The following is a 14579-nucleotide window of genomic DNA, read 5'->3' as shown; positions in this document are numbered from 1 at the left end:
TTTTTACAACAAAAATTGTCCCAACAGATTTTAACTAGGTGGGAACAAGTTTCCACTGTGAAAGGTATGTAATTAACTGTACTCATGCCTGATGTGAGTATTTCATATCGGCAGAATTTGTATCGATCAATCATCGTTGGGGTTTGAACATGGGTCATTTTATTGAAAGGCGTGCGCCCTGCTCCCTGAGCCACTATAGCTCAAAAGTAATATTATGAATCGAAAATTTCGCTTTAATATTCTTTCCATTCAGCAATAAAGTAGAATCGTTGTTTTATTTATACGATAGTCAAAAGTATAAAAAGTAAGACCACGCAAAGAATTTTTTTTCTTTAATGGCAGACACCGAACTTATCGCTCTTTGCCCGGGAAGATGCCGGAGGTGTTGCTCATTTAGCATTACCTGGTGGGCACTAAACAAAGTGACGGAGGCGAGTAACATTACCACGCCACACTGCCTAAGATACCCGCTTATAGGGTGGTTCACATTAGATGTAAATATAGAAGACAGCACACAGAGAGGAGCATGCGTGTCCTGAGAGCGATTCAAACCCTCAGCCATTGGCTTCACAGTCAGGCACGCTAACCGCTCAGCCACCTGGCAGCCACATATAAAAAATGATAGTAAAATAATTGGAGAAAAGGTAAAACTATGTTACGTAACGCATAACCACGTGGAAAAAACTGGAATTTCAGCAGACGGTTTTGACCCGCTTGTGAATAGGTTGAAAAATAGAGAAAAACCGCCTTGTTAACCTAACAACATTAAACTGTTGAATACACAGCCAAATTACCGCTAAACAGTTAGTATTTTTCATGGTGTGTTGATTTATTAGATTTCGATTAAGTTTTTATTAACTACGTTTAAATATTATTATGTGATATTCTAATATGCATATTCTAATGGTTATTCTAATATTCTGGATGGATATTCTAATATGTATATTTTAATGGATATTCTAATATTCTGAATGGATATTTTGATATTCATATTCTAATATTCTGGATGGATATTCTAATATGAAATACTTTTTTTAATGATAATTTAGGACATGGATTCTAAAATTATATATAAAGCGAGGTTATTATAATACAACCAGTATCATAAGGAAAAATAGAACAACATTAGAAAATGAAACTTCTACCAATAAATATTTTTATTTGCAATTCAAGTTATTCAGGTGGGCAACGCTACAATATTTTTCTTCAGTTTTAAACAACATTGTCAAAATTACACAATCTATCACAAACATAGAAGTTTACACATAAATAATCACGTGACAGCCTTTGACAGTGCCAACAATTCAAAACACATTAACATTCTTTTTTGACAGCTTAGATTTTTTTTACAGATTTGAATCATACGTTTTCCATAACGTTTCCTTCAAGTCCAGCTGTATTTTTCAATATAATTATCAAATATTTTGAATATGTAGCATTTCATGACATTCAAAAATATTTCTCTTCATTTAAAAATTTTATTTCATTTTGTAGAATACACTGCGTTTTTAAATACACATCTTTGAAACAGTAAAAGACACATTCGAATTCATGAAATTCAAAATACTTTTCTGACAGTTTGGTCGCGAAACTTCTGTACAAGTCATTCTTAATTTTTTTTCTCTAAAAATATCTATTCTATGACATCTTTTATTTTTTTAGAAAAAGTATCTTCGGTCGAGGATTTTTTTATAATCTCGACAACAGTGCATAGTGTTTGAAAATGTGATTTAATGTAAAGCTCAATTAATTATCCCATCTAGATGCAATAATTCTGTACAAAATTTATGTGCCACTCTATAACTTTTTTTGTGTTCAATATTACGATACACTACTTTAGTAATCTTAATTGATAAATCTGTTCATTAAATTATTGGTTTTTGTTTATCATTTTAGAAAGTACTGTTTTATTTTAGTTGTAAAAATAAAATAAAAATATATTAATTAAGAAACATGCTTAAAGGATCCGTTTTTCAAAATGAACGATGATTTGGAAAAAATCTATATCGTAATGAAAATGGAAATTGATTGAAATGCATAGTTTTCTACATTTTGTTTAGAAAACTAGATTTTTTCACCTAGTTTAATAATTAGTTGCAAATTTTTTCATCAGACGGCGCTGTTAATTAAAAATTAGAATAAAAAAATAGTAAAAATAAAACTAGAGTAAAACCGTGATGCAGTCTGAGAATGAAATTAAGAGGAGCTATGCAATTTTTTTAATCAGGATGTTCTTTTAAAAAGCAGAAAAAAAGTCCAAAAGCCACAGTTTCAAATTTAGTTATAGAGTTCTCAGATGGAGCTGCTAATTGAGAATAATAATAAAAAAGTATTTAAAAAAAGTATAATAGCAACGCGATGCAGTCTGAGGTCGAAAATAATAGAAGCTGTGCAAATATTTCAGTTAGGATTTTTATTAAGCAACTGAAAAATGGTTCAAAGCAACAGTTTTATAATTTGTTACAAATTTTGTCAACAGACGGCTTCTGACTGAGGATAATAATGAAATATTATTTTAAAAAAAACTAACGTGATGCCATCTGAGAGCGAAATTAACAGAAACTGCTCAAATATTTCAGTTAGGATGTCCTATTAATGCAAAAATGAAAAAATGTTCACAGGTAGCAATTTCAAAATTAGTTACGAAAATTGTTAACATGCGAAGCTGCTGACTAAGACGAATGATAAAACAATATTAAAAAAAAGGTAGAGTAATAGCGTGATGCAATTTGATAACAAAACAAGCAGACGTTGCGCAAATATTTCAGTCATGAAGTCCTGTTAAGCAGCAGAAAAAAAATTATATTACAGTTTTTTTAGAGATCAGCGCCATTTGTTTCTAATTTTTCTAAATTGATATTTGGAGTCATCGGTTATTTTCATGGTCATTTCAAGTTTTTTCATGACAAAATTACCTGGTGTCATAAAAAAACTTGCAAATTAATGTTTAGTTTCAGTTGCATTAAAAAGCTTGTTTTGAAGATTATGTTTGAACTTTTTTAAAGATGAAATAATTTAAAAATAAATATGCAATTAGTGAATCCATTATTTATAAAAATTAAGCAATTTCTGATACAGACTGTAAAGATAATTGGTAACATTTCGAATTCAGATGCCTTTTTTAGATACCTTTTCGTTATTCCTATTTCTTCTTTCAAAATAAGTTTCGTTAAGCGATAAGCTTTATATTTGTACAGTGATTTATTATGTAGCATACATTCAGTTAAAAAGCTTTAATCTTTTGAAAAATAAAATTTTAATTGTTGCTAATATTTAGTAGAAATTTATTTTACACTTCATAACGCTAAAAACAGATATTTGCATTTTCATAAGAATGAATATAAAGCGACTTGAACTTGTTTTTTATATCTGAGATCTTTTTTAAGGATCTAAGATTTTATTTGCATCTTTGTACTTTTGATTTAGTTTAAAAACCAAATTTTAGAAAGACTAAAGCAAAATTTTAAATTGAGATACGGGCTGAGAAAAAATACGAAATGCCCGTGTCTTCCAGTCGAAATGCATATTGATCCTTTTTGTTACATTAAGAGGTTTTGCAAGAAATAAAATTATTTTTGCAATAAAAATATTGGTAATTAATTTTACATTATATTCGTAATACAGTATGGCATGATTAAAAATAACGCTGGATTTAAATTCTCATAATTAGATAGCACATTTACTTAAATTGACTAAGATGGGACATATTTTCAAAGTGTAATCGCTATAGTTATGCAGAGTGTTATTATGAAACTACATTTGATGTTTATTTTTATATGTTTATTAAAATTGAGATTAAAAAATAAACGTGCCCATTGAGATACCGTAATTAATATTTTCTCCTAAATAAAACTCATGAAATTCCAGCAATTTACTTCATTAAAAAATTCATATTTTCCCTTTTTATAACTTTAATTTTGCACGGAGAAATAATTTTTTGATAAAATTACCATATTGTGGGGTAATGGCATTTCTGGTAAAAATAATCGTAATTTTGATTGATAAAACCAAAATGTAATAAATAAAATGTGAATGATTATAGGCATTTAAACTATTCATTTCGTAATTTTTCCATTTAAATGGTATTGGGCTATCTGGAAATCCTGGTTTTCAAAATTATAGTTCGTATTACCACACGTTTAGTAAGAAATATAAATCTGAAAAGTAAATTTAACCGAATAAATGGTTTTTATGCCATGCTCTAAAAGATGGCAAAATTACCAAGTTTTACCTTATTTATCGAATCGTATCACATTTTATAATACCATATTTCATAGTTAATATTTACTAAAGTGCTTTGTTAAAAATTACCGAGCGTTTCAGTATTCTCATAGAACTAAAAATCTGGTAAATTCTATCTCATTTCGGTAGTTTTGATCGTGCTTTTTTCTCAATGTGAATTTGAATTGATTTTTATTTCAAATTAATGGAGTATTATTATCTATTCCTATTGATAAACTCATAAAATAGCGCTAACATCCCTTGCTAAACTCATAAAGTACCACCAAATTATTCCCTTATATTTAGTTAATTACATTCTTAAACATAACAAAAAATGTCTTAAAGTTGTGAGTAATATTAAAAGATTAAAATAATAGCATATTAATTTCATAGAATTTGGTCGTTAATACCTCTACTTAGGGCAATATAATAATAATATACTTTGAAATTATTTAGCAGAGTATACTAGTACAAATTAGCCAATAAGATTCTTATACGTATTAACAAAGCGTTTATATTATTAATTAAGGAAAAATAGCTTTTATGCATTCTGCTGCTATTTAGTGAAAATTCATGAAACTTGTTAAATGTCTGTCAAAAATGCCCAGTTTTTTTAAAAAAAGGTTTTGAATCACCATATTTTCACATTCCCTTCATGCAGTCTATTTTTGCTATTAGCATATAAATATTTTTAAAATAGTTTATGAATGATTCTATATTAGCACAACCTGCAAAATAATTAAAGTCTTTTTTATGTATGTTCAAATATTATTTTTTTAAATTATTTGCATGCATTAATTTTCATTAGATTAATCTCATTGGTATTTACTAACAATAGAATAAACTAATTTGTTGTATCACTGAAGTAATTTCTCGAAAAGTTTGATTGTATAATATTGCTTATGACGCATTGCTTTTACTGAAAATGAGAGTAATTTATCATCATTACATACAAACATCAACCCAAACACTTTCAACACTAAATTCCATTTCTCTTTACAGACGTAGTAATTAAAACTGCAATTGTTGCAAAATTACCATTTTCGGATGAAAATAGTTATAAATTATTATTAAACAGTATAAGTAAAAGCATACCACAACATTGCTTTTTTTGTAACAAAACTTGAAGAACTGTTATTGATACAAAATATTAATCAGTCTATTCGTTAGAAAATGTTTTTTTTCCTTAAAAAAAACTTAAATTGGTATGCCATGTTCGTAAAATGATTGAAAGCTACTTTACAACAATATTCTTGAAATCCTTTTGAGTGCAAAAAGTTTTGTGTGAGTAACGTGTCGTCATCTTGGAGCCATGGAATCAATACTGCACAGATAGAGCGAAACGTCAAGTCTGAAAACAGTTCCGCTTGGACGGCGTCGCCTGAAATAAATAAATTATAAGAATGCATTTTGCTTGAATTAAATAAGCATTTATATATTTTAAATATTAATTTATCGAGTGTTCCATATTGACCACCTTTAATGCATGTTTTCTAATTCTTCTGAGAACTCATGTCAAAAAACTATGCACATTCAGTTGTCACAAATTATCATTTAAGGACTAAAAAAAAAATTCAACCTCTGTCTAATCACGATATCGGTTAAAAGGAGAGCAAAAAAAGGAATTAAAATAATCTAAGTAAGATTAATTGAGCTTAAAGATGTTCTTCAAAACTAATCAATAGAAATAAGAGAATAGAAAGTCAACCGTTTAGGTGCTTTAACATGGTTTTCGAAGCTTTTTTGCTTAGAAAAATAATTAAAAAGAAACAACAGCTTAAATGCATCACACTTGAAGCGAAGCTATAATTTTAAATAATATATGCCATCATGCTGTGAAGAATTATCTCTGCTTTAGAATGGACAAATAACTGAAATAGTTGAAAATATATTAAGCGCTTTTAAAAACACGCAAATTTGGCTGCCTTTTTCGAAATTAAAATCTTTCAAATTAATAACTTATTCTCATTTTTTGTGAATATTTACAAGCCCAGATAACTGGAGTAAATTTTTAAATATTAAAAAATTCGAAAACAGAAGTTCTTCCATTCCACGAAACAGTGGCTATTCTTCATATTGACGTTTGCGCCATTTTCAGAATTGTCATAGAGAGCCCTAGCTAAACATAGGCTAAATCTGACCTAACAGTCAAGAATAACTGTTGCAAAATAACATTAGTAGTGAAAATTACATATTATTCGCTAAAAAGCCTCACATCATGCGACAGCAGCGCTCTCGAAAAACAGCCTTAATCTCGATACAAAGTTTCAATTTGAAACTTTACGTATTATCTTGTGGAAAATAAAGATTTTGATTTATAAGTCCAGATGTATTTTATTCGCTCTCGAAAAACAGCCTTAATCTCGATACAAAGTTTTCATATTGACATTCATATTGACAATTTTCACTATTTCCATAATTTACTTAAAGGGCACCGTCTATACATGAGGGAAACTTATTCTGATGCCATGTTCTAAACTCATACGAGTTAAAAAAAACAACGAATAGTTTATTGTTTATTAGAATGTGGTAATTCTTATTATGGCAAAACCTTCGAAAAAAGCGTTATCTCCTTGCTTACAGAGCTTAGCATAGTGAAGGCAGTCATGTTGTTTCACTGGCACCAGTCGTAAGCAAATCGGTAAATACGTTAACTAATTAAAAACTTCATTCGCTTTAAAAATACATAAGTAGGAAATAACAGTCGATATGCTTCAAGCTCTCAAAAGCAGAAGCCAGTTTTCAAGACTTGCCAGACTTGAATGAGAAGAAACAACAGATCAACAATCAAACGAGAAATTATTATCAATTGCTGCACATTGTTGGAATCTTTGGTATAAGCCCCCGAAATCTTATTTTATTCACATGAATGCTGATTTCCCTGTTAGCGACAATAGTTCCTCACCATCTCTCCCCAGCATCTGGAAATGCATCTGTGCATTCGTTCTTATCTGGCAAGTCTTGAAATTGGGTGCCTGTTTTTCACAGCTTGATACTCGTCGTTTGCTATTTCTTGTTTATATATTTTTGAAGTATATGAAGTTTTTAATCAAGAAGTACCATAAAAGTCCAGCTAGTTTATTTAACTATTTTTCACGACGCAAAACCGGTCTTTTTTTCACTCTTAAGTGGGCAATTTTCGGAAATAATATTTCAGTTTTCTCTTTTTTTAAATACATATTTAAACTTTGAACGTTCACACATTTATAACCACATATTGTGTAAGTTAATTTTAAAGACCGTCATCTGGAATCCTTCTTCTTATTGATAGCTTCTAAATTGTTACTTTGTTGGAAACGTCAAGAAAAACAGACACTATTATATGTCAATCTTTGTCAACAATGCATTTGTTTCGAAAACTTTCTGAATTTTCTTTGTGCTCTCTAAAGTTTATGATAACTGCATCGAGTTTCTTTTGATTAAATTTTTTGAAAAGCCAGCCTATCTCCCATACTATTTTGTATCTATGGAGAATAAATGCGTTAAAATGATTTAAAAACAAATTTAATCCTATAAACAGAATGCCTTTTAGAATAATAGAATGTCTTCGCCTTTTAAAAGAAGCACAAAGAAAATCGTTTGAGAATCCATCTCCAATTTCTGTTTTCGATCTTCCGAGAAGGATTCCGGTTCATTTAATTCTTCTTTTTGGAAGTATTTGCTTTGGTGATACAATGCCTCTCCCAATTACATTTCATTCTTCCATTACCATTCCTTTTCCAGAATCTTTTGCAAATTTACGATGTATCTTTCGTCAAATGACGTCATTACCATTTGCATGATGGGTAAAATGGAAAATGAGACGAAAAGGAACTCCTTCTATAGGCTAGATTCGATTAAAGTGTAATATATCGGCTCGATTGTTTCGAATTGTCACTAATGTTTACGGTTTCAGAAAAGTGAAATGGAATTTGGAAATTATCTTATCTCATATAGAGATAGAGAGAATTTTTTTAAACTGAATATAATCTTTGAAATGAATGTTTGGCAAATATTCCGCGTTCAAATGAATACAATTTCGCATTAAAGTTTTAATGATGTCTTTATCACCATTAAATCTTAATCTTAATATGTAATACACTTTTAGCAACATAGCGGATAATAAATTGTATTAAAATGACGATAAACTATTATTTTTCATGAATCCTGATAATAAACGCCTTTAACATTTTGTAAAGCAGAAAAAATTGAATCATAATTTTAGTCATGAAGATCCATAATAATTGTTCTGATCATATGCACGGCTGCAAAGAAGCAATCTGTTTTATGCTTAGACTCTTTTTTATTCAAAAAAAAGTGGGTTGATTAAAAAACTATGTAGTTTAAGAAACAAAAACAAATGTTTTTTCTTCAATTATTTACTAAGAACTCTGATAACAAACGCCTTTAGCATTTTGAAAGGCAGAAAAATTTGAATCAGAATTTTAGTCGAGAAAAGCCATATTAGTTGTGGTCCTCATATCCTCGGCTAAAATGAACAATCTGTTTTATGTTCAGAATTTTGAAAAAAAGGTGAGTTTCAGAAATATTTATTCTTCAATTATTTACTAACAATCCTGTTAATTAACGCCTTTAAAATTTTGAAAGACAGCAAAATTTGAAACAAAATTTTAGTCGAGAAAAGCGATAATAGTTGTGGTCCTCATATGCTCGCTCGGTTCAAATGAAGCAATGGATTTCATGCTTAGAACTTTCAAAAAAAGGTGAGTTTCAGAGATAAAGACTATTTTTTTCCCAATTATTTACTAAATCAGAGCTTCATTCAAGAACAATCAATAAAATTGTGGTCATCATATGCACGACTAAAATGAAGCAATTTGCATCAGGTCTAGAATTTTAAAAAATGTGGTTGTTTAAAAAGAATGCAGTTTAAGAGTTAAAAAAAGAGTTAAAAACTATTTTTCTTCCTATTATTTACTAAGAACACAGATAATAAACACCTTTAACAATTTTTTGAGGATAAAAGTTTGAATCAAAATTTTAGTTAAGAAGAACCTTAAGAACTGTGGTCATCATATGTATGACTAAAATGAAGTGACCTATTTTAGATTTTCAAAATTTACAGTGATTGGTTTACTGAAAACCATACAGTTTAAGACATAAAAACTACGTTCCAATTTAGTATATACTTTGCTAAAAAAAATTTACGATCGGTAATACGTATATTAGATGTAATAATAATGACCATCATAATAATTATTATTTTCTAATCATAATTTTAAGAAGAGTATTTAATAATAAGGATCGCTCCCCTACTCGAACATTTTGAAGATATTACGAACGAAATAAATTACAAGTTGCTCTGTACAGTTCTCCCCAAAAATTAAAGTTTTCTTTTTAAAAGCATCTACGTTAAAAACTCGGATAAAATATCTAAACATTTTTAAGTTTTCCCTTTTCCAAATATTTCTAACAAAATGATTCTCATAGTTTACGAAACTCTGATTTACTTTTACCAACAAATAGCAATTTTTTTTTCTTTCTTAACACACCAAACTCTTCAACGACCAGTTAGTTTCAATTCCTCTTGCACGAAAGACCTACTCAGTAGAAAATCATCTAAACTATTATACGCCCAAGTCATGTTAGCAAGACGGGAAACAATTGACAAAATAAAAAAACAAACCAAATATGCCATCTTATATACTAGCATTACCTTTAGTAGCACTTTTCTTAGATTTCTAACATTTACCAACTACTTTGGGAAGAAAGGGAAGATGAAAAAAAACCCCCGGATGATGATAAAACACGCAATGGAAGAAATACGTGTGTGGCACAGAACAAAACGGCGATTCAGGTTCTCTGAATGAACGCCGTTAGACGCCTAAGTGTCGCCAAATGTTTTGCGAATGTCACGATTCTCTTCAACAGGGCATTTGTCTGAAAAAGGAAAAGGACTTAGTACTTGTGACTGAGATTCTCTGTGGATATTCTCTGTTTCTCTTTCGTCATCAAAAGATGTTTTTTTCTTCTTCAAAGGAGTCCATTTCTGTTTTGTTATGTGTCCACTCACGTTTTTATGTGAGAAAATTGTTTTTGTTCCGGTGGGAATATTTTCTTCTTCTTCTAAACTGCCCCAGATTCGGTTCTATATTCGGCCATTTTTAGGTGAAAGTTTATATGAATAGGGTTTTGTTCTTATTTGAAGCTTCAATAATACAGTTTAAGTTTTGTTTGAGCTTTGAATAGAGCTAAAGGAAGCAGCTGCCAGCATAAATGCTTTATTTTCTGCACTTGGTTTTAAATTCAACCATTTTGATGTGGAAGTTTATATGCATAAAAATTTGCAGTTAATGTAAGAATAAGTTGGAGTTTTGTTTGAATTTTGAACAGAATTAAAGTAAGCGAGCCGTCATGATATTTCTGTACCTTAATTGCTTCTACATTCAGTCCATTTAAAGGTGGCAGCTAATATGCATGGAATTCAGTGCTTATTTAGTTTTTCTTGAATTTTGAATACCGTTAAACGAAGCATTGCCTCCATACTGCTTTTTGTGATACGTTTGATTCTTTATTCAGCCACTGGCAAACTTCAATGCATTGAAGATTGTGATTATTTTAAAATTAAATATAGTTGAAATTTTGTTGTGAATTTTGGACGGAATTAAAGGAAGCAATATCCATGATAAAGTTTTTTCTGTCATACTTTGTTCTACAATCAGTTATTCTGAGGTTGAAGTTTATATGATTGGAAAATTGTGCTCAATTTAAGCTTCAATCAATAAAGATGAAATTATGTTTGAATTTTGAAGAGAATTAAAAGAACAAATTACAATCAAGCAGCTTTTTGCGCCGTACTTGGTTTTAGATTCAGATATTTTGAGATGGCAGTTTATATGTATAGAAGTTAGTGGTTATCTTAAGATATATTAAAGTAGTTTAAGTTTTGTTTGAATTTTGAATCGAATAAAAAGAAAAAATTTTTTCACACTCATTTTTGTGCCATGCTTGGTCCTAGATTCACCCATTTTGAGGTAGCAGACTATTTGTATAGTAATCAGTGCTTAATTTAAGCACTGATTACTTAATTTAATAATTAAGCAATTGTCCAGTTAAAGCTTTGTTTGACTTTTGAATAAAATTAAATGAAGAAAAATATGTTTTTATAGTGTTTTCTAGTTGGAGATGTTGAAATGTAAGCGTGTATTTTGAATCATATATGGGAGAGAAATTTTATCACTACGCAAACGTTTTGATCAGAATAAGACAGCATTCAAATAAGCATTAGTATTATTTTTACCCATAAATTTTGCTTTTATCTATTATTTTATACAGAGCCATGGAAGTGATAAGAATCCTCTGCACCATGATAAGAACTTTTAAATTTGAGAGCAGATAAGCTTGTGATAACCTTATATAAATACTCCACTTCCTTTTCTGCATTTCATAGCTTTTGAAACCATCAGTATCATTACATTAGAACACATTCCGAACCACTAAACTACAATCTGTAAAAGAGTATTTTGATTAAAGGCACATTCCTCTGCAACGATGAATTATGGTTGACGAATTTTCTGCCTACCATACCGATAAGGCGGCTGAAATAATATGGGAATTTAGCACTTTCATGCAGCATATTCACGTACGCATGTTATGCATAGCACCTTTGCTACAGAACAATCTCGGTTCTCAACAGAATTTGTACAGAATATACTCACGTAAACTAGCTTAAGGCTACATAGAAATGCTAAATTTCTTTAATGTATAATAAAATGTCGAAATTTTTCAACCTGCCATGTAGTGATGGTAAAGACACTACTCCCTGTAAAGCATTGGAGTCAAGTATTACTGGTTGCAGTCATCGACCGAGATTACTCGGTATTGGTCTTTGTAAAACTGTTCTACCGTAAAGTGCTGAAGTTCGCACGCAGATCGTCGGGCTACTAAAGACGGGGAGACTCTTTTTTGGTATCCCAAAGAAGAGTTCTTCCCTCTCTGAGTATCAAAATTGTTATGGCATCTCTTTGGATCATTCTCAGGGATGCTTCCCAGACCGTCCGTTGCCGATAGCCCATCCTGAAACTCTAGTACGACGTAAATGAAATGTTACCACTATTATTTGAAAATTTGCATCTAATTTGTGAGTGACCGATCTAAGACCGATCTTTCTAAGTGACCGATTATATAAATTACTTTGCTTTACGTGGAACGAGAAACTCATAGAAAATCAATGAATGCAGCAGGAACTATCAATCAAACTAATTACCTCCTGGCATCGTATTCAAAAATAAAAATATGTTTATTTGCATTTTTTTCACCTAACATGCATATAAAACTATTCTAGCTCTAATATCATACACCACAGATGAAAATGTCAGTTTTTTTGCTATGAAGTATGTTAGAATTGATATCATAGAGTACAAAGAGTACTATTTCCTTTTGAAGATTTTACTTAATTTTCACCTTCTAATAAACACTGCCAACTGTGAACCAACCAATAACACGCTGGAAAAATTCGAAAGAGCCAATAGCTGAATGGGAGTAAGGCGACCGTTTTCCAACAGTAAACTTAATTAAAATGCCATCTGGTGTACATCTAATAACTACTGTACATACACGATTGGACTCTTTTAACTAACTAGCCCTGCAACACAGGCGTTTAATCTCGAGTTCAAAGCTCTCTCAGGAGCGGGAGTTATTTTCGATTAGGAAATGAAGTTCGTCGGCTTCTTCGCAATTTGGTGGTGCATCCCTTTTAATGGGGAAGTGAATGGTCACTCTTTGGGAGGAAGGTTTAGGAAGCGTATACCAGAATTAGGATTTCGATTGACTTGACCGATAGGGAAAGTTTGTTTCGGAAATTCAGGGAGTTTGTTCCGGTTCTTGGGACTTCATTCGATCCATTCGGAATAGATTTATTAAGAGAACGGGAATAGGATGAGTATTTGTACGGCATTAAAAGGCAAGAGTATCCTTTTGAAATGTAGAAATTAGTCATACCGCTGACCCCACCATCTATCATGACGCATTCAACGTCGAAGTAGTTAATTAAGAAAGCAAGGTGCGCAATAGTTATCTATAATGTGGAAATTAGTAGTAGCATTAAGCAATCTTGACAAATTTTTAAAAAGCGTTAGAAGTCTAAGTGGTTAATAACAATGATAAAAGAATCTGGGCTATAATGTAAAAATTACTAATATCACTAAGCCTTTCATACTTTAAAATGGCTAATTTGAAAAAAGAAATTTTAAAAAAAAATTATAATGTAGAAACTAGTTGCATCACTAAATTATTCCTCTTTTGAAATACATTAGATGCCATAGTAGCTGATTTAGAAAAAATAAGAATTCAAATTTGAAATTAATAATATTACTAAATGTTCCATCATTTAAAACTCGTTAAATGTCGAAGTTCTTAATTACGAAAGTAAAAAAATTAGAATTATCGATCTGTAATGTAGAAATTAGTCATATTAACCTCTTTAGTTTTTAAAGTTCGATAGAATTTCAAAATGTTAAATAAAAAAAAAAATACAACAATTTTATTTATAAAGTAGCAGAAAATGTAACTATCACTAATCGCTTCATTTAACAAAAGTTTTATTTAAGATTTTACTAGTACCATCTATGTTTTACCCTTTGCTGTTCTTGGGCAAAATATTCCTAGTTACAAATCTACATTTTATAGTATTCTTCTAGTTTTCTTGCAAACATTCACAACAATTGCAACATTCCATCATCTCGTGTTTTGACGTTCATTATAAATATGTATATTTTTAAATAACTCATAAGCTCATCAAAATGTTATATGTGTTTTGAATAAATTCATCATCCTTTAAAAGTATAATTGTCTGAATCGTACGTTAAAACGAACTATTTAAGAACTAAAGCCTGAACGTACTTTATACGGAGAAAAAATTCTGTTAGAGTTACCGCTCTGTATTCTGATTACATATCTATTCAAACAAAACATAAGTCTTGTATTAAAAACTAAAATATACGGTATTCTAACCGTTCATTTGGTATTTTTTTCTTACATACGGTAACGGTTTTCCGTTACCATATGACGATTACCATCAATGGTCCTTATTAACACATATTTAGCAAAAAATACAAAACTGAACAGTATATTTAAATGAATGAATGGTTTTTATGTCATGCTTTGTGATATTATGGTAAAATTACCATGTTTTACTATATTTATTTAATTTCAGCACATATTATAAAACTATTTCATCCGTAATTTTACCAAAACCATTTCCAAAGTACTTCGGCTAAAATTACGGATTGTAGGCCAAAGGACCAGAATATGCTAATATAAATAGTGAATATATTTCGTGTACCAAAATATGATAAACTCTACCAGAAACACAGCAAAGTTCACCAGTAGTTTTGACAATAATTTATCCTCACTGTGTA

General features: G+C 30.1%; 1 protein-coding gene across 1 annotated transcript in view; it reads right to left on the bottom strand.

Moving 5' to 3' along the window:
- Positions 1 to 5407: 5407 nt before the first annotated feature.
- LOC107447604 (B-cell receptor CD22-like) overlaps positions 5408 to 14579 on the bottom strand; it is a 401378-nt gene continuing 392206 nt past the window's right edge. The window contains exon 15 of the mRNA XM_071177281.1: positions 5408 to 5602. The gene's annotated coding sequence lies outside the window, so the exon portion shown is untranslated. The remainder of the gene's footprint in view (positions 5603 to 14579) is intronic.

The sequence above is a fragment of the Parasteatoda tepidariorum genome, chromosome 2 (assembly GCF_043381705.1).
Source record: "Parasteatoda tepidariorum isolate YZ-2023 chromosome 2, CAS_Ptep_4.0, whole genome shotgun sequence".
In the NCBI taxonomy this organism is placed as follows: Eukaryota; Metazoa; Arthropoda; class Arachnida; order Araneae; family Theridiidae; genus Parasteatoda; species Parasteatoda tepidariorum.
Note: the sequence above shows the minus strand (reverse complement) of the source record. Positions and strands in the feature narration are given on the sequence as shown.